This window comes from Microcebus murinus, chromosome 29 (genome assembly GCF_040939455.1).
Source record: "Microcebus murinus isolate Inina chromosome 29, M.murinus_Inina_mat1.0, whole genome shotgun sequence".
Classification (NCBI taxonomy): Eukaryota; Metazoa; Chordata; class Mammalia; order Primates; family Cheirogaleidae; genus Microcebus; species Microcebus murinus.
Window position 1 is genome coordinate 14730633 of NC_134132.1, and position 27192 is coordinate 14757824.

Below are 27192 nucleotides of genomic sequence, written 5' to 3' on the forward strand. Positions count from 1 at the left end.
CAGCATGTCCTAGTTTTTAGGGAAAAATACAGCTTGGTAGTGTTTTGGAATTTGGAGACTTCAAGTTCACGGCCACCTTTTGGAACAGCTGGTGTTTGACTTTTTAAGTCAGGAAGGTTAGGGCATTTAAAAAAAAGAGTTTGCTTAAAAATGCAACAAAAAAGAACTTAAGGCAAATGTGTCATTTATCCCTGGAACTTTATCCAGGCATTTTGAGACTTTTTTTTTTTTTTTGCCTTTGTCCGTGAATTTCTTGCCGTGAGAAGTGCTAATTTCATACTTTTGTAAAGAAGGGCTCTGTCTTTCTTAGACTTATTTCCATACATAGTGAAGAGATCATCTCTTAGATCATTGAGGAATAGTCTGGATCAGAAAGTTCTCTTCTTTCCATCAGCACAAGCTTCCACCCTGTCTCCTCACCCAAATGCACCTCCAAACACACCCTTTCACGCTCACCATGGACTTGAGGAGGATGGACCACCCCAGTCCCAGGGAGACACATACCGTGTCTCCCCCAAAATAAGACAGGGTCTTATATTTATTCTTCCTCGAGAAGACACCCTAGGGCTGATTTTCAGGGGATGTGTTATTTTTTTTTAAGTGCGGTACAACCATCTGCATTGATTCAAATAGAGTGAAGTCGTCTTCATCTGGGACATCATCCTCACTCTCCAGACCCCGAATCCCATCCTGAATGTCTTGCGACTCTGTTTCCTTTAGAGCCACCGGCCCGGATCTCTCCTGTGGAGCACTAGAGCTCTCACGGGGCGGATGAGAAGGGCTGCTCGTGTTCTTTCCCGCTCCGGGATGACACGCATGGGTTGTGCAGATGCGCTGCGCAGCCACGCCCATCACTAGGGCTGATTTCCATAGCCACGCCCACCACCAGGGCTGATTTTCATAGCCACGCCCACCACCAGGGCTGATTTTCATAGCCACGCCCATCACCAGGGCTGATTTTCATAGCCACGCCCACCACTAGGGCTGATTTTCATAGCCACGCCCATCACTAGGGCTGATTTTCATAGCCACGCCCACCACCAGGGCTGATTTTCGGGGTAGGGCTTCTATTGCGCACGTGCTCAGACATCCTGCTGGGGCTTATTCTATGGGGAGGGCTTATTTTCGGGGAAACAGGGTAGAACATTCAACCTCTGTTTCCTTTCAGTGCTTGCCCAGTCTCCGGAGACAGAGAACTGGAGACCATTAGGTGGATAATTGTAGATTCTAAAATTATCACTGGTCCATTCCAGGCCCTGAAAACATCAATCATATGCTAATGATGTCTGTCTCTGGGAGACTCGGCTTTAAGACAGGCTTCGACCAAGAATCAAAGGTCATTTGTGTCACTATGTGGCAGGTCACTGAGAGAGGACAAGTCACAAAGCTCATGTGATTGACTATGTGAGATGCAGAATATTCTTTTAATTTTAATTTTAATTTTTTTGAGACAGAGTCTCACTCTGTTGCCCGGGCTAGAGTGAGTGCCGTGGCGTCAGCCTCGCTCACAGCAACCTCCAACTCCTGGGCTCAAGCGATCCTCCTACCTCGGCCTCTTCCCGAGTAGCTGGGACTACAGGCATGCGCCACCATGCCCGGCTAATTTTTTCTATATATCTATTTTAGTTGGCCAATTAATTTCTTTCTGTTTTTTTAAGTAGACATGGTGTCTCACTCTTGCTCAGGCTGGTTTCCAACTCCTGAACTCCTTGAGCGATCCTCCCGCCTCAGCCTCCCAGAGTGCTAGGATTACAGGCGTGAGCCACCGCGCCCGGCCAGAACATTCTTTAACAAACTTTACAGCAAGTAGAGTATACTTTTTGTACGGTGGGACCACATACAGTTCTCTGGACTGATGATTGATAATTACACTTTATAAATGTGATTAATCATTGAGAAGAGAAAGGTAAAGTGTAACATTATCAGTACTTTTTGCCTTAAAATGTAACCTTTCAATAGAGAAGCTTATGGAAGCTTATAGTATAGGTATATGGAAATATCCAATTTTTAGTGTAAAATTATTTTTTAAAAAAATCAATTTACCAAAAAAAAAAAAAAAAGTATGTAGTCTGGGCACAGCGGCTCACACCTGTAATCCCAGCACTTTGGGAGAAAAAGCATAATGCCAAACATATTTTTTTACACAAAAACAAATGGAGCAGATCATACAACTATTTTATTATAACAAATAGACAATACCTTTAGGTATATGCTTTCATGATGAAAATATTACATACTAATTAGAGAAGTTTTCTTGATGCATGTAATTTCTTGGATATACCTTATAAAGTCTGATGGATATATCAGACTATGGTTACTTTAATGGTAAAGCAACTAAAAGGTTTACTATTTTACTACTTTGAATATTAAATGAGATAATAAATATATTAGCAACATTTAGAGAATGCTCATAAAACACATTAGTAATACCTAGAGAATTCTGCTTTATTATTTCATCAAGAGATATTTAATGGGGAACATTTGTCATCAATATTTGAAAACAAATTATACTTCTGTAATGTCAAAGCAGCACTTATTGATCAACTCCTGCAGGAATAATTAGGAAGTAAAATCATGTAGTGTTTGAAGTCCTGGACTCATTATCCGGGCTCTTTGGTTAGCACAACTGTGCTATTACCTCGTTGGTCCGGGATAGATCATTTAATATCTCTGGGACTTGATTTCCTCATTTCAAAAATGCTTTGGTTGGTGGCACAGGAATGGGGAAAGATTAAAAGAGATGATCATTCATATTTTTCCCAGCTCTATAATTTGATTATTCTATTATTCAATTTTTTTCCTTTCTCAATTCCTACTGAAAGTGTTAGACATAGATTAGTAATTAGTCAAAACCGAGGGTATTTCTAGCAAAGTAATCGAACTTAACATTAAAGGCTATACGAGTCTGAAATAGGAAAACCTGTTATTAATTCATTATAAGGTCAACTCATTTGGAAGAAGCCAGATGAGATCTACCGTGTTTCCCCGAAAAATAAGACAGGGTCTTCTATTTATTTTTCCTCCAGAAGACACCCCAGGGCTTATTTTCAGGGGATGTGTTATTTTTTTTAAGTGCGGTGCAACAGTCTACATTGATTCAAACAGAGTGAAGGCGTCTTCTTCTGGAACATCATCCTCACTCTCCAGACCCCGAATCCCATCCTGAATGTCTTGCGACTCTGTTTCCTTTAGAGCCACCAGCCCCGATCTCTCCTGTCCAGCACTAGAGCTCTCACGGGGCGGATGAGAAGGGCTGCTCGTGTTCTTTCCCGCTCTGCAACGACAGGCATGGGTTGTGCAGATGCGCTGTGCAGCCACGCCTGTCACCAGGGCTGATTTTCATAGCCACGCCCATGACCAGGGCTGATTTTCATAGCCACGCCCACGACCAGGGCTGATTTTCATGGCCACGCCCATCACCAGGGCTGATTTTCATGGCCACGCCCATCACCAGGGCTGATTTTCATAGCCACGCCCATCACCAGGGCTGATTTTTCATAGCCACGCCCATCACTAGGGCTGATTTTCGGGGTACAGCTTCTATTGTGCACGTGCCTAGACATCCTGCTGGGGCTTGTTTGATGGGGAGGTCTTATTTTCGGGGAAACACGGTACTAGAGAGAGAAATTACAGATAGAGAAATATGCTTATATTTACTATAAGGATTTTGCAGGAGGAAGTATATGTATCTAGATAAATTCATGTTAAACATAAGTTTTTACTCAAAAAAGCGGTGCATCTAATCAAAATGATGCGTGTTTAATATTGCTAAATATTTCTGTTAGTGCAGCAAACACGAGTGACTAAGAGCTATGTAATCAATGAAGAGGACTACTGTCTTATGACCTTGTGGTCAGGCCAAGTTATAACATTTCTCATTATCAGTTTTCCTCCTGAGGATGTTGTGAATAATTACTCTGTTAAGAGTAAATAAGTATTGGCAAAGGAGTAAAATAAGAATGATTATTAAAGGCAAAGTAATAAAGTTGCCTTTCAACAGTTCTTGTCTATAAGTGAGGACTTAAGTAATTTTTTAGGTCTTCTTAGGGGACTTTTAAGCCTACTGCATCCATTGTGGAATTTCCCATGTGGTCGTGACATTCTTGTGTACAACTTTGGGGCCCGGGGAGATAAAAAGTGATAGTGACAAACAATCACATGGAAATGTGAAAGAAAGAGACTTCCTGGAATTATCTCCTCTCATTTCCCTTCTATTTAGGAGTGTCTTCTCAGCAGGTCTAAATGCATGGCTATCTTTTTTATTTTATTATTATTTTTTTAATGCTTTTTTTTTTTTTTTTGAGACAGAGTGTCACTCTGTTGCCGGGGCTACAGTGCCGTGGCATCAGCCTCGCTCACAGCAACCTCAGCCTCCTGGGCTCAAGCGATCCTCCTGCCTCAGCCTCCAGAGCAGCTGGGACTACAGGCATGCGCCACCATGCCCGGCTAATATTTTCTATATATATTTTTAGTTGGCCAATTACTTTCTATTTTTAGTAGAGACGGGTGGTCTTGCTCTTGCTCAGGCTGGTCTCGAACTCCTGACCTTGAGTGATCCGCCCACCTTGGCCTCCTAGAGTGCTGGGATGACAGGCGTGAGCCACCGCGCCCGGTTGAATGCATGGCTATCTGTAATATTTTTAGTGATCCCGGAAGAGGAGAAAACATAGGGCTTCTTTAATGACCACTGTCAGAACTGAATGACCCTCCCAGACCCAATGTTCTCTCTGTGAATGAGATCATGAATGTGAAAGAACATCGTGAACTATAACAAATAGTGGAAGTATGGTTGAGACAACCATTCCCACGGTGACTCTATTATTTGTTTCATCGCTGAGATTCCTTCTAAGTGGCAGGGCTCATTTTATAGTTTTGAAGGGATTGATGGAGGCCGGGCGAGGTGGCTCCTGCCTGTCATCCTAGCACTCAGGGAGGCCGAGGCGGGAGGACCGCTCGAGGTCAGGAGTTCGAAACCAGCCTGAGCAAGAGGTAGACCCCCGTCTCTACTATAAATAGAAAGAAATTAATTGGCCAACTAACATATATATATAGAAAGAATTAGCTGGGCGTGGTGGCACATGCCTGTAGTCCCAGCTACTCGGGAGGAGGCTGATGCAGGAGGATCGCTTGAGCCCAGGAGTTGAAGGTTGCTGTGAGCGAGGCTGATGCCACGGCACTCACTCTAGCCCGGGCGACAGAGCGAGACTCTGTCTCCAAAAAAATAAATAAATAAATAAAAAAGGGATTGATGGCATTGAGCAGGAACTCAGAGTCTTGAGTATCCAAACCTGTGCTTCTTGCCTTGGTCATTCTTCCCAACAAGTTTCGGGGATATGAACCGTACACAGGTGGACGCCAAACACACACATACTTTTTTTTTTTTTTTTTTTTATCACTACGAAGTTCCAATATGGTCCCCTCGTAAGCCAGACTGGCCCGTGGGCAGGACTTCTTTCTGCTCAGGCTAGAAGCAGGAAGAATGTATGAAACCAAAGCTGGCCAAGAGATCTCCTTCCCACTTTTCGCTCTAGGCCCTCCGATGAGGAGGAAAGGGAAGTCAAGAAAGAAGCATACTCAATAATAGCAAGGGGAAAAATAAGGGATTTTCTCTAAGCTCTGCAGGGGGGCAGGTTTCACTGGCCTAAGACCCCAATGGTGTGTCAAGCTACAAAGAGAGGCAGCGTGCATCGTAAGCTATGCAGAGTGGCTTCGTGTTCGTTGGCCTAGAAGAGTAGAAGGCCAGTGCTGTGGTCCAGGTCAAATGTGCCCCAGGCCTTTGTTTTCCTCTGTTTATAAACGGGAGTAAGAAGGCATAACCTCGAACTACCTGTCTCCACGTTCCACAGTAACGTTGAGAAAATAAATGCAAGAGAAAATATGCAAGTGGTTTGGGGGGAGTTATTTGGCCATTTTATAAAGACCTTTGACATTCAGAAAGAGGGGACTTCAAGGCTGCTGTTTGTCTTACAGCTTAGACCTTTCCCTCTTTAGACCTATCTGGCCTCTGTCTCCTCCATCCTCTCTTTTTTTTTTTTTTTTTTTTTTTGAGACAGAGTCTCACTCTGTCGCCCGGGCTAGGGTGAGTGCCGTGGCGTCAGCCTCGCTCACAGCAACCTCAGACTCCTGGGCTCAAGCGATCCTCCTGCCTCAGCCTCCTCCCGAGTAGCTGGGACCACAGGCATGCGCCACCATGCCCGGCTCATTTTTTTCTCTATATATTTTTAGTTGCCCAATTAATTTCTTTCTATTTTTAGTAGAGATGGGGGTCTCACTCTTGCTCAGGCTGGTCTCGAACTCCTGACCTCCAGCGATCCTCCCGCCTCGGCCTCCCAGAGTGCTGGGATGACAGGCGTGAGGCCACCGCGCCCGGTCTCTTCCTCCCTCTTCAATATGACAAGTTTTAAATATTTGAAGACGGTTATGCTTCGTGAGATTTTCATGTATCAAGTATTTTAAGGACATTATAAACCACAAATCATAGTGTTAAACTTGTGTCTTTGAGACAAATAACATTGCTTTGCAGGGCGACGACTGGCCTCTAGTTTAATTTAAATGCACATATCTGCTAGTTTTAAACATTATTTTATAAATGTCGCAGTGAGCGATTGAATCCATTTTATGAGGTGGGAAGACAGGAGAATTGGAATCAGAGATACATGGGTTTAAAATTCATAGTTTCTCCAGCTAAGCGGCCTTGGCGAGTTGCTTACCTTCCAAAAACCTCATTCCTTCTTCCTAGAAATGGAAATGATCGTGCCTCACCCTCAGGGTGTTTTGTTCAGGATGAAAGATTATGGAAGCAAAAAAAAATGTAATGCAGATTTGGTGAGACACTCAACCGTGGGGTGGGTGAAAAAGAGTGAACCATATCAACATATATCAACACGGATAGATGGTCAGAAGTCTGAGCTGCAGGGAAAACGACGACAAACAGAATGAGACGGTTGCACAATGGCATTCGGGTAAACACAGTCATGCGACACTCTCAGAAAACAATGCCACGCTTGTCCGTGAAAGGTGGATTGAAAAGCTCATGCCAGATACTGTGCGGCGAAAACCTGGAATTCCAGGTGGGAGAGACGAAAGTGGCTAAAATAAAAGAAAGAGGGCGTTACGTGCATCAGCCACGACGATTGCTCTAATTTCGTGCATCTGAGCTTCAAGAGGGCTGGAAAAGAAAAACCATGATTAGCACAGGTACGGCCAACGCAGGGGGCTGCTGTTTAATGCTGGGGTGGGGAACTACCCATGCAAGTTGGTGCAAGGCTTCATGTGCACCAACTGGACTGGCACCATGGAGCCTACCAACATCTACTTACAGAGAGAGAGACGTTGAGCCAATGGGGTCAGGAGACCATAAAGAAAACTATGAAAAGTAGACAATGGAAAGAATAGTTTTTCATGATAATGATTCAGACAGGACGGTAACAGCAATTATTATTATTATTATTTTGAGAGAGAGTCTCGCTTTGTTGCCCAGGCCAGAGTGAGTGCCGTGGCATCAGCCTCGCTCACACCAACCTCCAACTCCTGGGCTCAAGCGATCCTCCTGCCTCAGCCTCCTGAGTAGCTGGGACTACAGGCGTGAGCCGCCACGCCCGGCTCGTTTTTTCTATGTATATGTTTAGTTGTCCAGCTAATTTGTTTCTGTTTTTAGTAGAGACGGGGGTCTCGCTCTTGCTCGGGCTGGTCTCGAACTCCTGACCTCGAGCGATCCTCCCGCCTCGGCCTCCCAGAGTGCTGGGATTACGGGCGTGAGCCGCCGCACCCGGCCCTTCCTAGGGTATTGAAAAGATGAGGAGACATGACACGAGTTGGGAATAATGTTGCTCAGAGAAGGCTTCTCCCACCTCCATATTTAAAACCGCAGTCACCACCACTCCCTATAGCCCTTCAGTGCTTCACTGTTGTTTTCTCTGTAGGACTGATCGCCACTGGACAGACTGTATATTTGACTTATTATTATTCACTTATATTGCATTGTTATACTCCCCACACTGGAGTATAAGTTACATAAGAGCAGAGTTCGCCACTGTTGTCGCTGTAGTTGTTTTCCCACTGGATTTCGTTTCCAACGTGTACCATGGCGTCTGGCACACAAAAAGCTCGAGATAAATCTGTGCTGGCTGGATAAATGAGTGAAGGAAGGAATGCCTAGCCCATGGTAAGCACTGAATAAATAATTGCTGTTAGGCCGGGCTTGGTGGCTCAGGCCTGTCATCCCAGCACTCCGGGAGGCCGAGGCGGGAGGATCGCTCGAGGTCAGGAGTTCGAGACCAGCCTGAGCAAGAGCGAGAGACCCCCGTCTCTACTATAAATAGAAAGAAATTAATTGACCAACTAATATATATATAGAAAAAATGAGCTGGGTGTGGTGGCGCATGCCTGTAGTCCCGGCTACTCGGGAGGAGGCTGAGGCAGGAGGATCGCTTGAGGCCAGGATTTTGAGGTTGCTGTGAGCGAGGCTGACGCCACGGCATTCACTCTAGCCTGGGCAACAGAGTGAGACTCTGTCTCAAAAAAAAAAAAAAAAAGAAAAGAAAAAATCAGCCGGGCATGGTGGCGCATGCCTGTAGTCCCAGATCCTTGGGAGGGAGGCTGAGGCAGGAGGATCGCTTTAGGCCAGGTGTTGGAGGTTGCTGTGAGCGAGGCTGACGCCACGGCACTCACTCTAGCCCGGGTGACAGAGGGAGACTCTGTCTCAAAATAACAACAAAAACAACAACAACAACAACAAAAAACCCAAAAGGAAATCTTGACTTAGTCCCACCCTTTTAACCTCTTGCTACGAGAGCAGAACCTCTCAAGAGCATTAAGAAACTTGCCCACCATCCTGTGGCTTGTTCGTTATAGAATCAGGATGGAAAACTGACTTTGAAAAACCCCCCAACCAGCACAACCCCCACCAGGCTCCCTTGGCCTGTGGCTTCTCATTGAAACTTCAGAGAAGTGAAGCTTCAGCCAAAGGCTCAGATCGCTGGGAGTGAATTACAGAGTCTGGGGAAGTCCCATTTCTGGAAGGGAAGGAGGGAGCATGGCATAAAGAGGAAGAAAAGGAAGGAAATGAGAGGAGCCATCGGCTAAGAACAGGCAAAGTGAGTTTCAGGGTGACCCCTCCCCAGAAAGGGGTGAGGGCCTGGAACAAAAAAAGATTCCTCCCTGTCAATAATCCTAATTACAGCCCTATAGGACAGGCAGGGGAATAGCATTGTTTTTTTTTTTTTTTGTATGTATGTATGTATTTGACTTTATTTGGTATACACCACTATGATTTTATTGTAGTTGAAATCCATTACAGGATCTTTTTGTTTTTAGTAATTAGTCAACTCCACAAAGACAATAATACTCCTGTGAAAGACCAAAGGCGAAAAAAAAAAAAAAAAAAAACCAACAAACTGATATATTTATTTACAGTTCCCTATATTGTAAACATTTAGTCTATATACTGTTACTAACTTATGATAAGAGAGCTTTACATAGACAAGGAAATGATGCCTTGCACTTCTGTTCATATCTAGCAATGGCATGCTACAACAGAATATCTTCTTTAGTATTAGCACGATGCTTTCTTCAAATAATTGTCTAAATTTTCAAAAAGACTATGAGAAAACTGAAGCTCAGAAAAGGTACTGCACCTACTCAAGGCCACATACCGTGTTTCCCTGAAAATAAGACAGGGTCTTATATTTATGTTTCCTCAAGAAGACACCCTAGGGCTTATTGTCAGGGGATGTGTTATTTTTTTAAAGTACGACACAACCATCTGCATCGATTCAAACACAGTGAAGTCGTCATCTTCTGGAACATCATCCTCACTCTCCAGACCCCGAATCCCATCCCGAATGTCTTGCGACTCTGTTTCCTTTACAGTCACCGGCCCCGATCTCTCCTGTCGAGCCCTAGAGCTCTCACGGGGCGGATGAGAAGGGCTGCTCGTGTTCTTTCCCGCTCCGTGATGACACGCATGGGTTGTGCAGATGCGCTGTGCAGCCACGCCCGTCACTAGGGCTGATTTTCATAGCCACGCCCACCACCAGGGCTGGTTTTCATAGCCACGCCCATCACTAGGGCTGATTTCCATAGCCACGCCCACCACTAGGGCTGATTTTCATAGCCACGCCCATCACTAGGGCTGATTTTCATAGCCACGCCCACCACCAGGGCTGATTTTTCATGGCCACGCCCATCACCAGGGCTGATTTTCATAGCCACGCCCATCACTAGGGCTGATTTTCAGGGTAGGGCTTCTATTGCGCACGTGCTCAGACATCCTGCTGGGGCTTATTTATGGGGAGGGCTTATTTTCGGGGAAACACGGTAGCTGGCCGGACAGTCTCCTGACTATACCTTTTTTTTCTTCCCACGAGCGTCCTCTTTTCCTTATTTGGTTCCATCATTCCTTCCCTCCAGCCTCTTTTAACCCGTACAAGGGGAACTACTGAGGTTTTTACCTTTTTCCTAAAATAGATACCAAGCATGCCATGAGAGGGTGAGCCTGTGGTTACCACGACAACACAGCCCTGCCGGGGGACCCAGGAGCCTCCCCACCTGGCCTCCAGAATCACATTTCACAGAGCAGGTTCTTCTGCTTCCAGAAGCTTCCGGAATCCGTCAGTTTACATTTTGCTGGGGTGACGGTTTGCTGAACGGTTGTCCCCCTGGAGACTGAGCCTCACAGCCGCAGGGACCAGCCCACCGTGCCGCCAGGGGGTCGCCCCGGGGCCTGGCTCTCAGGCCCCAGTAGTGCTTGCGGAGCAGGTGTCCTGCGGCTCCTGTGAGCTCCTTCTGCAGGGCCCGCGCACTGCACGGACAGCAGCATTGGAGCTCAGCCTTGGGGCAGCAGGTGGTGCATAACGAGCACGGCCGGTCCGCACAGGTGCAGGCAGGGGACTGAACACACACAGACACATGCACACACACGAGTGCACAGCAGTCCGGGCAGGTGCAGGCAGGTGCATGGACACACACACACACACACAGACACATGCACACACACGAGTGCACAGCAGCCCGGGCAGGTGCAGGCAGGTGAATGAACACACACACACATGCACACACACACACACAACTGCACAGCAGCCCAAGCAAGTGCAGGCAGGTGAATGCACACACACACACACACACACACACAAATGCACAGCAGCCCGGGCAGGTGCAGGCAGGTGAATGAACACACACACACACATGCACACACGGCTGCACAGTAGCCCGGGCAGGTGCACGCAGGTGAATGAACACACACACACACACACACACACATGCACACACACACACACACACGGCTGCACAGCAGCCAGGGCAGGTGCACGCAGGTGAATGCACACACACACACACACACACACACACACACACGGCTGCACAGCAGCCAGGGCAGGTGCACGCAGGTGAATGCACGCACACACACACACACACACACACACACACACACACACACGGCTGCACAGCAGCCAGGGCAGGTGCACGCAGTCGCAGCGGGCGCAGCCCTGCACCGGCCTCCGCAGCGTGGGCGGGCTCGGGCGGGCGATCTCCGGCGGGCGGGCGATCTCCGGCGGGCGGGCGATCTCCGGCGGGCGGGCTCAGGGCAGGCGCGCTGCGGGAGTCCCCGCCCTGCAAGGACCTGCGCGGGCGTCCCGGGCGGCGGGGGCGGGGCGGTGCAGGCGGGGGCGGGGCGGTGCAGGCGGGGGCGGGGCGGTGGGCGTGGAGCTGCGCCGCGGTTGGTCCGCGCCTACAGGTGGGCGGGACCGGCGTCGGCGGGCGGGGGCGGGGGCGGTGAGCTGCACCGCGGTTGGCTGGCGTCGGCGGGGTGGGCGGGGGCGTTGAGCTGCACCGTGGTTGGTCCGCGCCTTCGAGTGGGCGGGGCCTGCTGCTGTGGGCAGTAGGCGGGGCAGGGTGATGAGCTGCACCGCGGTTGGTCCGCGTCTTCAGGTGGGCGGGGCCTGCTGCGGTGGGCGGTAGGCGGGGCGGGGTGATGAGCTGCACCGCGGTTGGTCCGCGCCCCAGTGTAGGCGGGGTCTGCGGCTGTGGGCGGGGGCGGGGGGCGTGGCGGGGGCGCTGAGCCGCGCCGCGGTTGGCCGGCGCCGGCGCGGTGGGCGTGGCCCGCCGGGTGGGCGGTGCTCGGGGCAGGGGCGTGCGCAGCGCGGCGGCCGGAGTTTCAGTATAAACACGGAGGCCGGCGGGGCGGGCGGGCGCCGCGCTCGTCTTCCCGCGCTCGCTCCGGGTCCGTGCGCGCGTCCCTGCGCGCGGCAGCCGCCGGGAGGTGAGGACCTGGCCATCCGCGGTAGGCGCCCCGGGCCGGGCAGGCGTGCCGGGAGGGACCCGAGCGGGGTGCAGGCTGCGCCCGGCCGCGGTGCGCCCCGAGCCGGCGGAGACCCGGGCGGGCGACCGCGGGGACCCGGGGGGTGGGGGAGCCGGGGACCGGGGACGCCCCTGCCCGGCCGCTGCGGGCACCTCGGCCCACCTGGGGCTACCTGGGCCCACCTGGGGTTACCTGGGCCCACCTGGGGTTACCTGGGCCCACCTGGGCCCGGACAGGTGCGGGGACCCGGCAGGTGCAGGCGGGGTGGCCTCGCCGCTGGTCCCCTGTCCCGCAGCCCGGCCTCCTGTTTGGAGCTCCCGGTAGTTGCTGAGGGTTTGCCCGAGTTCGGATAGAGAGGGCGTCCTTTCTTCGTCGTTTCTTACCTGTCCGCACGTACCTGGGTCGTTTTCCCCGGACTTCTGGACTGGTTTTGTGTGTGTGCATGTGCATGAGTGCGCGTGCGCGCACATGTGTGTGTATGTGTGTTTGCATGTGAGTGCATGTGTGTTTGCATGTGTGTGTGCATGTTTATGTGCGTGTGTGCATATGTGTGCATGCTTGTGTGCGTGTGTGCATGTGTGTGTGGGTATGCGTGTGCTCGCACGGGGTCTGTTTTTGTTGTGGGTGCCCTGTGATCTGAGGTCTGGCTCACAGGAAGGGACTAGAGAACAACAAGAGTCAGGCCCTCCCCGCTGACCGGGTGATGATGCTTCTTGTCATCTCTCGGCCTACCTGGCAAACTCGCTCTGTGCCTGAGCTCAGGTGACTCGCCTCGGGTCACCTGTCCAGGTGAAACTGACCTGGGAGCCTTGCCCAGGGTCAGCGTCCGGGTGGCTCCTCTTTCCGGGGAAAGGGGTCTTGGGGGAGGGCTTCAGAGCTGTGCAGGAGAGAAAAGTCAAACACAGGGGCTAGGGGGTGCGCGTGTGTGCACTATTTACATATTGCTTCCCACCTTCCTGCAAACCAGCGGGGCTCAGTTGCAGCAAAAGCAAGGTAGCTAAGTGCCCTGACAGTGCAGAGTGTGCACCAGTGTGGTGCATAGCACAAGAAGACGGTCTACACAGCCGGTTTCCTCCTCCAAACGTATTAATAGATATGTCCCTCTTTGCTGGTGAGTCCAGTGGATATAGTGTGCATAAAATGAACATGCCCAGAAATGCGTGTGTGTGTGTGTGTCTGTGTGTGTGTGTGTGTGTGTGTTTGGGCCGAAATCGTCTCCAAGGAGTCCCCTGTCAGCAGCCCCACGTGATGACTGCCAGAACTGCTGGTGTGTGTGGATCTATATTTAGCCCGGATGACCGCTGGTGGCCCTGGGAGGGTCACCGATCCTCGTGCTGCATAAAGGGGAAGAGTCCAGAGATCAGGATGTCATTCTCTCGGGTGATGTCTGGTACAGTCACACTCAGGCGGGGGTGAGTGATTTATTCTTTTCCTCCTGAAAACAGTAGCCAGCGCTTCTTGGCACGGGATGCCTTCGTTTAAAACGTAGTTGAACCACGGTGGTAAGAAACAAGGACATTTACGATGAAGCAGAGTGTGTGTGTGTGTGTGTATATATATATATACACCTGATTGGAGATTTGGGAGGAAATAACTGGTCCAACGAGGTTTTGTGCAAATATAAGATTGATTTCTAAAAAAAAAAAAAAAGGAATAAAAATAAAAACTCTTGACTGTGGAGGTTTTCATATCAGAAAAAAAAAGAAGAATGGCAGCTTGTCAAACCCCTATCATTAATGCTAATTTAATTTTTTTTAATGGTGGGGGTGGGTAGTGGTGGGGCCAATGAAGATTTAGGGCAGTTTCGACAGACATCAGGATCGATCAAGAGTGTTCTATTGTGCCTTTTCAAGTAGATTTTTGTCTGGCGCGAAGACAGGAAGATCAGCCGCTGATTAGCAAGTTTCTTGTTGGCACCCTTCCTGTGCCTGCCGGCCAATCCTTTGTTTTCATGGAGGTGACAATATTCCTGGCTGCTGAGCGTGCTGGCCTTGCACTTTTTGCAGTTGTCTAATGGAGTGTTAAAGTCTCAGGATTTATTTCTCCCCATGGTGCATTTTTTAGTCTTGCCCCATTTTATGGGCTCCACTGGATATTTTATTGGATACTAACCACACCTGGTAACTTGGGCACCGTACTGTCTTTTGGAGGGGACAATCACCAGGAAGCATTTACATTGTCTCCCCTCTGCTAGCTTAGCATCCTATATATATATATTAATTTTTGTAAGTATTTATTATTTATCATAATAATACATATTTCTATGCTATTATTAATATTTCATTCTTATAATCTAAAATTAACTTCTGGTTAGAAATTTTAGTGGAGTGCAATAGACCAGATTAAGCCAGTTGAGTGATACCTGTCAATGAGGGGAAAAGAAATGGTAAGAAAATTGAAACGCAAAGCTGGGGCAGGTGCCTGTGCGTTCAAGCTAAGTGTGGGGTCAGCTTTATCCGTTTCCAAAGGCTTTGTAGAAGAATGGACTGGGAAGAAACTTCTGGGTCGCCCCAAAGAGAGCCCCTCTTTGGGAAGAAGGTGGAAGATAAGGAAGGTGTTCCCCCTTACTTGAGAGAAGAATCTTCTGGAGTAGGGACAGAGAATCTTAACTCTGATGCCACAAATGATAAATGGAAAAGCTATCAAAACATGCCGTGATGTCTTACAGTGGCGAATTGTACTGTCGCAGATGCAGGTTAAGTTTCATGGAGTTTTTAATGGTCAGGGGTTAACGTAAGGCATTGCTTGTCCACCCCCTTTTCACTTTTCCAGAACTGTAAGTTGTTCTTTCTTTGGTTCTCCGGGTAAATCTACAAGAATCAGATCTATGCAACCTTTGCTTAACCTAAAATGACAGATGTGGTAGTCTAGGAGCTGTGGGCCGATTTCTGCCCTAGAAATGAGGAGAGCTAGGTTCTGGCTGAGCCCTAAGCAGAGAGAGAGAGAGAGAGCCCTAAGCAGTCCTTATTCTCACCCTAGAACTGCACTGTCTGTAAAATGGATGGGAGAAAAGTTGAACTAGATGATTTCCCTTTTAGCTCTATAGTCACTGCTTTATTTTGCTGACTCTCACTTTATGCATCTGCACCCTGTCTTAAGGGTGGACAAATGAAAGATAAAATGAACTGCTGTTAGATGTTCAGCTCCTTTCTGGGTACCTGGAAACAGAGAATAGTGAAATTTCTTTTAATCGATGAATTGATGTAGAGAGTTAATATGTTCTTGAATTGCTTTTTGGTTTTGTTTTCCTCTCAGTATATTAAAAATTGCTAATTATGGCCGGGCGCGGTGGCTCACGCTTGTGATCCCAGCACTCTGGGAGGCCGAGGCGGGAGGATCGCTCGAGGTCTGGTGTTTGAAACCAGCCTGAGCAAGAGCGAGACCCTGTCTCTACTAAAAATAGAAAGATTGATCTGATGGATTGTAAAGCACTGTAAAAAAAAAAAAAAAAGTAAGACTATATTAATTTTTTAAAAAGAAAACAAAATAAAGGTAGAAAGAAATTAATTGGCCAACTAAAAATATATAGAAAAAATGAGCCGGGTATGGTGGCACATGCCTGTAGTCCCAGCTACTTGGGAGGCTGAGGCAGGAGAATCTCTTGAGCCCAGGAGTTTGAGGTTGCTGTGAGCTAGGCTGATGCCACTGCACTCACTCTAGCCTGGGCAACAGAGTGAGACTCTGTCTCCAAAAAAAAAAAAAAAAAAAAAAAAAAAATTGCTAATTATCAAGAAGGTTGGACTCAGAAACATTTTTTGGCCTGAATTCAGTCAGTGTTACTATTAATTTTTTAATTTCTCTTTTGACCACTCATTTGTTTTCCTTAGGCTTATATGTTTATTATTTCAAGGTCTGTCTATATCTAGAAATCATTCAATCGATTCAGATTTTTGTTAGGAAACCTTGGCATGGAAATTAGCTTTAGCACACAGAGAAAAAGTACACGTCAGCCTAGCAGGAAAAGAAAACACTTCCTAGACTGCCAATATCTTTGTATTGATCTAAAAAAGAACAGAGGCAGAGGCATGGAGGAGTGAGCACAGTTTTTGCAAGATTGCAGCCCAAAACTAAAATTATCCCAGTAATCGTATTATGTAATACAAATAGAAAACTCTACTTTTTAAACAGACGTCCTCATTAAATATCATTTCATTCATGCTGAGATGAATTGGGCGTAGAAAAATGAAGCCCCCCCCCTTTTTTTTTTTTTTTTGGTAATGAAGCCTTTTAATAATAAAAAAAAAACCATCCTCCTCCTCTTGGTATTCTGTAAGTTCAGCTTGGGGTCTGTCATGTATAAATGATGATTCAGCTGCTCATAGCTGGGTTGTTCGGTACGATAACCACCAGCCACCCCGGGGATATTTAAATTTAAGTGTATTTAAATGAAACAAAATTTTTAAAAAAATTTTTAGTTTCTCTGTTGGCGCTAGCCACACATTTCTAAGCGCTCTAAGTGGTCACTCGTGGCCGGTAGCTCCTATCTTCTCGGACAGTGGGAAAGAGAGACATGTCCAGTATTTCAGAAAGTTCTGTCTCTCTGAGACAGCACTTCATTCCACGATGATGACCCGGACCATTCAGAAGGTCATTTATTTCTATTCCTCTGGGAACAGGAAATATTTAATTCTCATCAGAGAGGGACACCCCCTCCCCTCCAAGACATGTGGCAATGAGACCAGCTGGCTTTTTAAATTTCATGTTTGTCTCCACCTGTTCAGCATGATTGAGCAGCGTCCCTATCTAAGATCACAAACACCAGTTTCTCGGTCTTTTTTTTTCCCCCCCTCCCAAAACTCTAGTTGCCCTTCTTTTTTGCTTTCCCTAAACCCCCACCAGCCCTTTCAAAGACCAGGAGCAAAACGCCACCTGCCGTCCTTGCTCGAAAACTGCACAGAAGTTGCAGATGGTAAAATTGGGTGCCATTTGTGTTTTTAATAAACTGCTAGCAACAGATCCCCCAAGACAAAAGATGACCAGTCTTGGCTTCGTTTTTTTTCTTCTTCCAGAGAAACCAGAGATAGTAACTGTTCGAATGAGTCACCAAGCCCTTTCCTCCTCCAATTAGGACATCAGTGAAGAATTTTTAAAGTTAGCTTTTGGGACAGACCCAGCAAAATGTGAATTCATGTTTCTACAGATGACTGTAACTCCGGTTCATGGTGGAGAGAAATAGGATCTTGCAAGGGTGGAGAGAAATAGGATCTTCCTCAAGAATACTGGTTGGTTTTTTTTGTTGTTGTTTTTTGGGTTTTTTTTTTTTTTTCCCTCCCTTAACTCCAAAATCTGCTAAGCATTTTGGGACTCAGTTCCAAAGAATGTCCTTATCTCGGAGTTACTTACTATCTGTTCACATGCCAAAGAAGTGAGTTGATTCTCAGTTGGTCCATTCGAGTTGCTCTCTCAACACAATACCTCTCTCTCTCTTTTTTTTTTTTTTTTTTCCAAGTTTAGCAAAGGTATGGCATTTCTACAGTTTCCCAGAGATGCTGTTAGGAATCTCTGCTTTTTACAGCTTCCCCCGGGGCAAGGAAAGAAATGAGAAGATAATCTTCTACATAGTGGCATGCTCAAAACAAGGCAGGTTTTAATGCAGTGTCAGAAACTTGACTTTTTTTTTTTTTGCATTCACCTGGGTTCCATCAAATCCCATAGTTTGGATACACCGTTTGAGGCTGCAGTCGGTGATTCAAACACAGTCTGCTTGTTTGTGTTCTGAGCACCGGCAGGAGGCTGGCAGTGCTTCATATACCAGCTGGAGTCGGGCTGGAACATGCAAACTCTCTCTAGTTCCGATCTGCACCACTTCACGTGCAAAAAAGAGAGAAACGAGTTCTTGGAGATGCGTCTTACCACAGATCACAAAGTTTCTCTAGAACATGGAGAGAACTGAGGAGCCGGTCGTTCTGGGATATTAAATCAAACCTCTCCTCGCTGAACAGACAGGCTTCCAAGAGTTCAGCTGTTGCAGGAAGGCACTACCTACCTCCACTTCATTTTGTTTTTAAATTGGGGCCCCCCACACCCCACATGTGAACAGAAGCTAAAATATCATGGTCAACGTAAAGGCATTGCATTTATTAAATATTTTGCCAAAGCACTTTATGATGAAGTAGGGATTTTTACAAAAACCTTTTTTTTTTTTTTTTGGACGCCTACATTGTCTACCTCATTCTCTTGCGTGCAAAGGAAGTGCTGAGTTGACATTCTGGGAGAGATTTACAAAGCACCTGTAGCAGACGTGGGAAGGTTAGCTTTCGATTTAGTTCACAACCCCCTGTCTTTTTTTTTTTTTTCTTCTCCCATCCTCAGCCTCTTTTCCAATTTGAGTCGTCACCTAAAACCACCTTAGCCTGGAACACCTGCTTTGTCGTAAATAACAGTGTGCAAAGGCAGTGGCTAATTCGAACACAGTCTGTGCAACAAAAGGCTGCTTATTCAGCTGGTGCCGAGCCGGGTTGAAGCCATTAGGCACGCCTTTCAAATCCATCCAGCCCCTAAATCACCCAGAGCTCGATTTCCTTGGTGCTGGGTCGATGATGTCAGGCCGAACTTTTTTTTTTTCCGGGGTCCCTGGAAGAACACCATCAATCTCTATGACCAAATTGGCTGCCCCTAGAAGGCATCCTCTCTGTCAACTGACTTTTCAGCTTGCCCGATTCATTTTTAAGAAAGAGCATTCCTCTTGAGTGTACCTGAGTTAGGCGGGTCTGTACTTCCTGCTGGAATGTTTTCCAGCAGAACCTGTAATTAATCTGTATGCTAATTCTGGTGGCTGTAAACTTTTTTCTTTTTTTTTTTTCCCCCCAGCCTGGTTTCATTGTTTTCAAGACCCAAATCTGTTTCTCATGGTCTCACTGCATCTCCTGTACCCCAAAAGGCTGACTCAATTTAGGCAAAAAAATAATTTTGAAAAGCCCGTGTCAACGGTTCCACCCAAACCCAAATAATAATTATTATTATAATAAATTAAAGAAATTAAATAATAAATAATTAAATTATTATTATTTGACTTAATAATTATTTGACTTTATCCTGTATGAAGGAATAAATAAAAAATAAAATAAAAAAGAACTTATTTAAAAAAAATTAAATTTATAATTAAAAAAATAATTATTAATATATTATTTTTTAATGCATTTTGATTTGCAGTACCTGAAAATAGAAGCATTCATTTTTTTTTTTTTGGAGACAGAGTCTCAGTCTGTCGCCCAGGCTAGAGTGAGTGCCGTGGCGTCAGCCTCGCTCACAGCAACCTCAGACTCCTGGTCTCCAGCAATCCTCCTGCCTCAGCCTCCCGAGTAGCTGGGACTATAGGCATGCACCACCATGTCCGGTTAATTGTTTCTATATATATATATATATATATTTTTTTTTTTTAGTTGTCCAATTTCTTTCTATTTTTAGTAGAGACGGGGTCTCGCTCTTGCTCAGGCTGGTTTCGAACTCCTGACCTTGAGCGATCCTCCCGCCTCAGCCTCCCAGAGAGCTAGGATGACAGTAGAAGCATTCTTTTATTTCTAAAGAGCCAGTCTTAAATGTGTCAGCCCAAAGTTCCTTTCAGAGCCACCATGCTCTCCTCCTTTGGGGCAGAGAAATGATGTCTAGGTTCTGGATTAGGTTAGCACGCAAGATTTTTCATTTGGGGGGTCTGTGAAGCCCCTCAAAGTTTTATGCAAACTTGTCGCTATATTTTTCTGGGGACAGTGGGGAGGGGGGTGGGAAGAGATTTGTGACCTCCCTACAGAGTTAAGAGCTGCTGGCTGGGTAGAATATATTTTGAGTTGTGAAGAACTGGCTTAAGAATGAAACTTTGTGAGCTGAGAATCTGCTTGTGAGATTAACCTGCTGCTAGGATTTGAATAAAGCCATCGGCTTTTTCACGTGTCTCGTACAAATCTCCCTTTTCCCAAAGGGATTAACTGGTTTGAAGTTTGACTTAACGGTAGATTAATGCCAGCATCTTCACTTGTTGCAACGTCACAGGTTCTAATCTTGGAGAAGAAGGGTCAGTTCTTCCTAAGCAAGATTTTGGGCTGCCCCGTTCCCATCGGTAGGCATCTTGGGCTGGGCAAAGTCTTGGCTGAAGAAGGAGGCAGACATGGGAGAGGCTGGTATTAAAGTCATGTTGCACAGTGTAGACAGGAGTTAACTGAGAGTTTACCGGGCCCCAGAGGCAGAGAACAGAGTCGTAGAAGCTGGAAAGAAGGTTTGCTGCAGGTAACAAAGGCATCAGAACCACATGGATAGGAAAATAATAATAATAATAATAATAATAATAATAATAATAATAATAATAATAAAAGAATGGGAGCTTTGAGTTACCCACTTAGCCTTTCTTACCCTGGAGAAACCATCAGCAAAGCGATTCCTAAAGTTAATAGTGCCCAGGGAGAAATCTTTCTCTGCATTCTCACGTCCAATACTCTGGATATTGGATTTATTTTCTTAACAAAAAAAAAAAACGAAGCCAATATTTAATCTTCTGGGCCTGGCTTTTCAATCCCAGAACTAGAAGCAGGTAGAGCTAAAGACCTAGACATCAAATTCTGAGTAGCACCGAACAAGTAGTTAAGTAGCTCTCGATTTTTGTATTAAGAGAGGGGGCACTTGAGAGAAAACAAACTACAATGTTTCTCTTCTTAGGTATTTAAAATTATGTTTCGCAGACAGAACTGTTGGTATCATTCTGTTGACTTTCCCCCCCTGCGTTTATCAAATGTATCTATTACCTAGGCACTTGATCCTTCAGAAAAGAGCTAGACTGGCCACTTTAGTTAGAGATTGTCCAGAAAATGAGTGATGAATACTATGACCCACGACTTTTCTCTTGGTCATTTGTCTTGCAAAATTTTTTTCCCTGGAAATCTATAAAGTGCATATGAGAAAATATCACTGTATTTCATTACATCTAAGATGCCATTCATTGTAAGATACCCTGTTTATCTTGTATCTCTTTTAAAAGACTGTTAAACATTTTTAATCACTCAATTGTTTACATGCATCCCAGTTTTAAAGATACTAAAATATTTTTTTTTTTAAGTGCACATTAGGATCTCTGAAATCTCTTTGTCTAGATGGGGCCTATGCTTTGATTGCAAAGGTCAGTAGCTTAAATATTGCTGTTGACAGCCTGAATTTTTCAAAAGAGTAATTCATGGTATCCATATGTCTTTGGAGCAAGGATTTATGTAGAACATGTAAAACATATAAATTATTCTAATAGCCCACAAGTCAGGACAGAACTGTCAAGATTTCCATTTTATGATTAAATAGCAGAAGTTCAAAGAAGACCATTTGCAGTATAAACGAAGCAGCGTGATAAATTTTTAACCTGAGATCTGAAGACCTCGCTTTGAAACCCTACCCCCTGTCTGTCGCTCGCTCCCCAAGCAAGTTATTATGGGTTTTTCTGAAACCTTAGCTTCTCATGCGGTCAGAAAAGGGTGAGCATGCCTGCCAGGTGAGGTGTTTGCAGAACCCAGAAAGGCACGTGTGGTCAGTAAAACATTGCGCAAACGGGAGCCGATGAAATCTTCTGAGCCTTCCACCTGGTGGAGCTCAGGAGAGAACCTTCCAGGTGGAAGTGCAGAGAGAAGCTTTTGCAACCAACCAAGAAAGAGAGGAGGGCCCACGGAATTGGCAAGATACTGTCTTGAGTAAGATGCTAAGGTCGACAAATTCGACCATCGTGCGTGAATTCTGGGGGTTGGGGTCTCTCCGAGTGACTCCAGTCAATTGCCGTTTGCAAGAAAATGAAAGCAGCAAATTTGCAACAGGACTCTGGGCTGATTTGAAGGCAGAAAATGGCCTGTGATAAACGCTTTTCTTTGCAGTTGATTTTCAAGGACAGGAAGCTCTATATAACCTATCTTAATTTATCTTGATTGGGTTTCCATTGCTGTTGGGATTATTTTCTTTTGGTGCCTCGTGGGGGAAGGGAGTTTTCGAAGCGTTCCTATTTTGTGCCGCCTCAAAGAAGTCCAGTGGGCCACACATTTCCAAAGAACGATACGAAAGAGCCTTTTGGCATTGCTCTAACAGTGATCGGCTCTAGGAAGAACTTTGCTCTAAACAAGATAGGTAGTTTTGTTAGGATTTCGGAAGGGGTGAGTAAAATTGCAGATAACAGCCACGAGTGGAGGGGAGTAAACTTCTAGAGCTATTCACAGCCATTAAGCACCAACATTGGGACTTCATGAAATCTGAGTCCTTGCCCAGACCTTGACCATTTTGCTGGGGTAAATCATTAAGAGTTGCAAATATGTATGACAGGTTTCTCCTTTAATTCCTGATCTATCTTTTCCCTTAAACCACACCAAAAATAACAGACGTGCAAGGGTGACTTTGGCCCCTGAAATGATTCAGAGCACATGTGCACACCTGTCCTCAGGGAGCCAGGACGCCAGGGCAGGTAACTCACTCTGGTAAAGAAGAGTGAAATTCAGGCCGGGCGCGGTGGTGGCTCACGCCTGTCATCCCAGCACTCTGGGAGGCCGAGGCGGGCGGATCTCTCGAAGTCAGGAGTTCAGAACCAGCCTGAGCAAGGGCGGAAGACCCCGTCTCTACTAAAAAACAGAAAGAAATTAATCAGCCAACTAAAAATATATACAGAAAAAATGAGCCGGGCGTGGTGGTGCATGCCTGTAGTCCCAGTTACTGGGGAGGCTGAGGCAGGAGGATTGCTTGAGGCCAGGAGTTTGAGGTTGCTGTGAGCGAGGCTGACCCTATGGCACTATAGCCCGGGCAACAGAGTGAGACTCTTGTCTCAAAAGAAGAAAAAAAAAACAGTGCAAATACCTTGTGCTGATTCCTTGAAAGTGAACTTCGACCCCTGCCCATTTTGTTGGTCAGAGCTTACTGCTAAAAAGCTCAAGGCAGGAGAGAGGGACAGGATTGAGGGGAGTTCATGTGCCGTGGCCACGTGGCTGTGTCATTTGAACTTGGTCATTTCACACCCCCTGGGTCTCTGTGTTTATAAAAAGAGGAGATCGGACCAGATCCTGGTGGCTCCTGGACTTTGGTTTCTTGTGTGACTGTCCTACGTACGTGCCGATCACTTAGCTCCTACCTGTGCCCACTGAGTCGCAGCTTCCAAATCCTTCTCGTTCACCCGCAAACCTCAGACAACCGGCTCTAGTCGGTTGCAGTTAGGAAGTGAAATGAAACCTGTCTTTCATAATCCCGGACACGAGGTGATTTCTAGAGTCCCGTTGAATCGTTACCCATTCTTCTTGATTTTTCTGGCGTTCCCAAATTGTGCCCGGCCCGCTCCCAAAAGCGTTCTTCGGGGAGAATGATTTCAGTAGCAACCAATAACTGTTTGCAATCAAGGAAAATTCCTGGTTCCTAACAGAAAAAAAATAAAAAATAAAAAAATTAAGATCCCAACTCCAAGGGCATGGCGGAGTGAGTCCCACTCCTCATCCTCTAAGTGAAGGACGCTGTGTGGTTATAACCATCTAGAACTTCCTAACACAGAGAGGCCAGCACGTCCAGACAGGTAACCTCTCATGGAAGTGACCAGACATACTTTCAGGTGTTTCCCATTGCAGGTCCCACTTTGACGACATTCTGGCTTTCTTGGGGGCAGGGGTGGATGGCCTCTCTTTCTTTCCACCAAGGAAAACCAGTCTGCCATGATTATGTGGTGCGTGAATTGTGCCCGGCAATTCCAAGAGGCAAAAAAATGTACTTTGTCTACAAGATGTTGATGTTGAGTTACTTATTGATATGACCGCAGTTCCTACCGTGTTTCCCTGAAAATAAGACAGGGTCTTCTATTTATCTTTCCTCAAGAAGACACCCTAGGGCTGATTTTCAGGGGATGTGTTATTTGTTTTTTTAAGTGCAGTACAACCATCTGCATTGATTCGAATACAGTGAAGTCGTCTCCTTCTGGAACATCATCCTCACTCTCCAGACCCCGAATCCCATCCTGAATGTCTTGCGACTCTGTTTCCTTTAGAGCCACCGGCCCCGATCTCTCCTGTGGAGCACTAGAGCTCTCACGGGGCGGATGAGAAGGGCTGCTCGTGTTCTTTCCCGCTCCGCGACGACACGCATGGGTTGTGCAGATGCGCTGCGCAGCCATGCCCGTCACTAGGGCTGATTTTCATAGCTACGCCCACACTAGGGCTGATTTTCATAGCCACGCCCACCACCAGGGCTGATTTTCATAACCACGCCCATCACTAGGGCTGATTTTCATAGCCACGCCCATCACTAGGGCTGATTTTCATAGCCACGCCCACCACCAGGACTGATTTTCATAGCCACGCCCATCACTATGGCTGATTTTCATAGCCATGCCCCTCACTGGGGCTTATTTGCATAGCCACGCCCACCACTAGGGCTGATTTTCAGGGTAGGGCTTCTATTATGCACATGCTTAGACATCCTGCTGGGGCTTGTTTGATGGGTGGGGCTTATTTTCGGGGAAACACGGTTCTTGTGGGGTCTCACCCACTAAAGGGGTGTGCAGAGCATTTGTGTCAACACTACATCTCATAGTTCTTGGTCCTCTGGCTGTTTTGACCATGCACCACCTAAGGGAAACATAAGGCAGCAACCACCCTCGTACCATTCTCCCTGGCTACAGTGGTTCCCAGTGATCACTCTCTCCCCATTTACAGCTACTTATTCATCCATCTTTTCAAATGCTTCCTCAGCACTGGTTTATGGGTGCAATGGAGTGCACAGAAATGAACCTTTTCTCCAGTTTATCTTTCTTGATGGTTCTTTTCCCAAATGCCATTTCCACCTGCCATAACGTTGGCTTCATTTTTCCTTTTTTCTTTTTATTTCAGCATATTACGGGGATACAATTGTTAAGATTACATATATTGCCCATGCCCTCCTCCCCCCTCGAGTCAGAGCCTCAAGCGTGCCCATCCCCCAGACGGTGCACGTCTCACTCGTCACGTCTGTCTACACCCGTCCCCTCCTCCCCTCCCACCTGCCCGACACCCGACAGATGTCACTCCTGTGTGTCCACTTAGGTGCTGATCCGTCAACACCAGTTTGCTGGTGAGCGCACGTGGTGCTTGTGTTTCCGTTCTTGGGACGCTTCCCTTAGTAGGATGGGCTCCAGCTCCAGCCAGGAAAACACGAGAGGTGCTGGGTCACCGTGTTTCTCAGAGCTGAGTAGTGCTCCGTGGTGTACACAGACCACGTTTTAGTAACCCACTCCTGCATGGATGGGCACCTGGGTTATTCCCACCTCTTTGCAATTGTGAACTGTGCTGCTATAAACGTTCGAGTGCAGGTGTCTTTTTTTTTTTTTTGTAGAGTGTGATTTGATCTTTTGGGTAGACGCCCAGTCGTGGGACTGCTGGATCCAATGGTCGATCCACTCGTATCGCTTTAACCCTTTGCACTCGGATGTCGAGTGTGACTCGACATCGTCAGCATCGGTAGCAGCCAAAGAAAAAAGCAAGCGAGTGCAAAGTGTTAAGGCATCTCCACGTTGCTGTCCACAGAGGTTGCACCAGTTTGCAGTCCCACCAGCAGTGCAGGAGTGTTCCTCTCTCTCCCTATCCACGCCATAAAGTTGGCTTTGTAAAGGATGTTGTTGTTTTTTTTTTCCCCCAATACTCCACCCCCGGTTGCCGCATGCACGGGCTGTGACACTCTGAGTCCCCAGCTCCCCTCACCCCACCTTCAGCTGTGCTAATGGAACAGATGGGTGGGAGCTTCCCAGACAGGGCTGCGCACCCCTCCCCCCAATTCGGATGCAAATATCTTTTGGCCCCTTGAAAAGAAAGATTAGCCCAGGTTGGGTCCTCCTGGCTGCCTGCCTGCACTCCCCCTGTCCCCTGTCTGTCCCCTGTCTGTCCTCATTGTTTGCTTCCTGACACCCCCAGTCCGGGCAGGCTCCTGAATGGCCGGCATTGTCCAGGCGTGCTGCCAGCAACGGGCGGGCGTCTGTTCCCGGGGCCGGGAGCGTGGGTCCCTAGAAATCCGAGTTAATAACTTAATAGCCTCCGGCCTGCCCAGGGCACCCTCTGGCTAGGGCTCTGTGAGTGGCAAAGCGCACTGGTGGAGAGGAGCCACTTATCTGAGCTCTGTCACCCTGCTTGAGGTCCCAAATCGGGTGCCTTCCCGGCCAGCTTGTGTCTACTGGGAACTGAGGCTTTGTGCAGACACCTCCCTCCCCCCTGCCAGCCAGACCCCCGCCAGACGGGAGAATATGACACAAAGAGGTGACGATCACCAGCAGCCGGTCTTCCAGTGGAAGCTGGGAGTCAGCATCAAATCTCTTTCTATTTTATTTTTGGAGACAGAGTCTCACTCTGTTGCCCAGGCTAGAGTGAGTGCCGTGGCGTCAGCCTCGCTCACAGCAACCTCAGACTCCTGGGCTCGAGCAACGATCCTCCTGCCTCAGCCTCCCGAGTAGCTGGGACTACAGGCATGCGCCACCACGCCCGGCTAATTTTTTCTATATGTTTTTTAGTTGGCCAATTAATTTCTTTCCATTTATAGTTGAGACGGGGTCTCGCTCTTGCTCAGGCTGGTCTTGAACTCCTGACCTCGAGCAATCCGCCCGCCTCGGCCTCCCAGAGTGCTAGGATTACAGGCGTGAGCCACCGCGCCCGGCCCAGATCTCTTTCTTATACAGCCCTACCTGTATAAACACATACAAACACACACACACACACACACAGCAGGCACTTTAATTCTGGGCCTCTTTTGCAAGTTTAGTTTTTTCACCTTCAGTTCGGGTTGTCTCCCAGTTATGTTTAATGCTAGTCAGGTAGCTCTCAAGTACCGTGTTTCCCCGAAAATAAGCCCTCCCCATCAAATAAGCTCCAGCAGGATGTCAAAGCATGTGCGCAATAGAAGCCCTACCCTGAAAATCAGCTCTGGTGGTGGGCGTGGCTATGAAAATCAGCCCT

The 27192-nt window shown here is 47.2% G+C and overlaps 1 protein-coding gene across 4 annotated transcripts in view; it reads left to right on the plus strand.

Moving 5' to 3' along the window:
• RASGEF1B (RasGEF domain family member 1B) overlaps window positions 1–27192 on the plus strand; it is a 301773-nt gene that overhangs the window by 238973 nt on the left and 35608 nt on the right. Inside the window, exon 1 of one of the 4 annotated variants that reach the window (XM_075998736.1) lies at window positions 12146–12256. The exons of 2 other annotated variants lie outside the window; for them this stretch is intronic. The gene's annotated coding sequence lies outside the window, so the exon portion shown is untranslated. Of the gene's footprint in view, window positions 1–12145; window positions 12278–27192 lie in introns of those variants that run through there. One more of the 4 variants, XM_075998737.1, reaches the window with a different exon arrangement.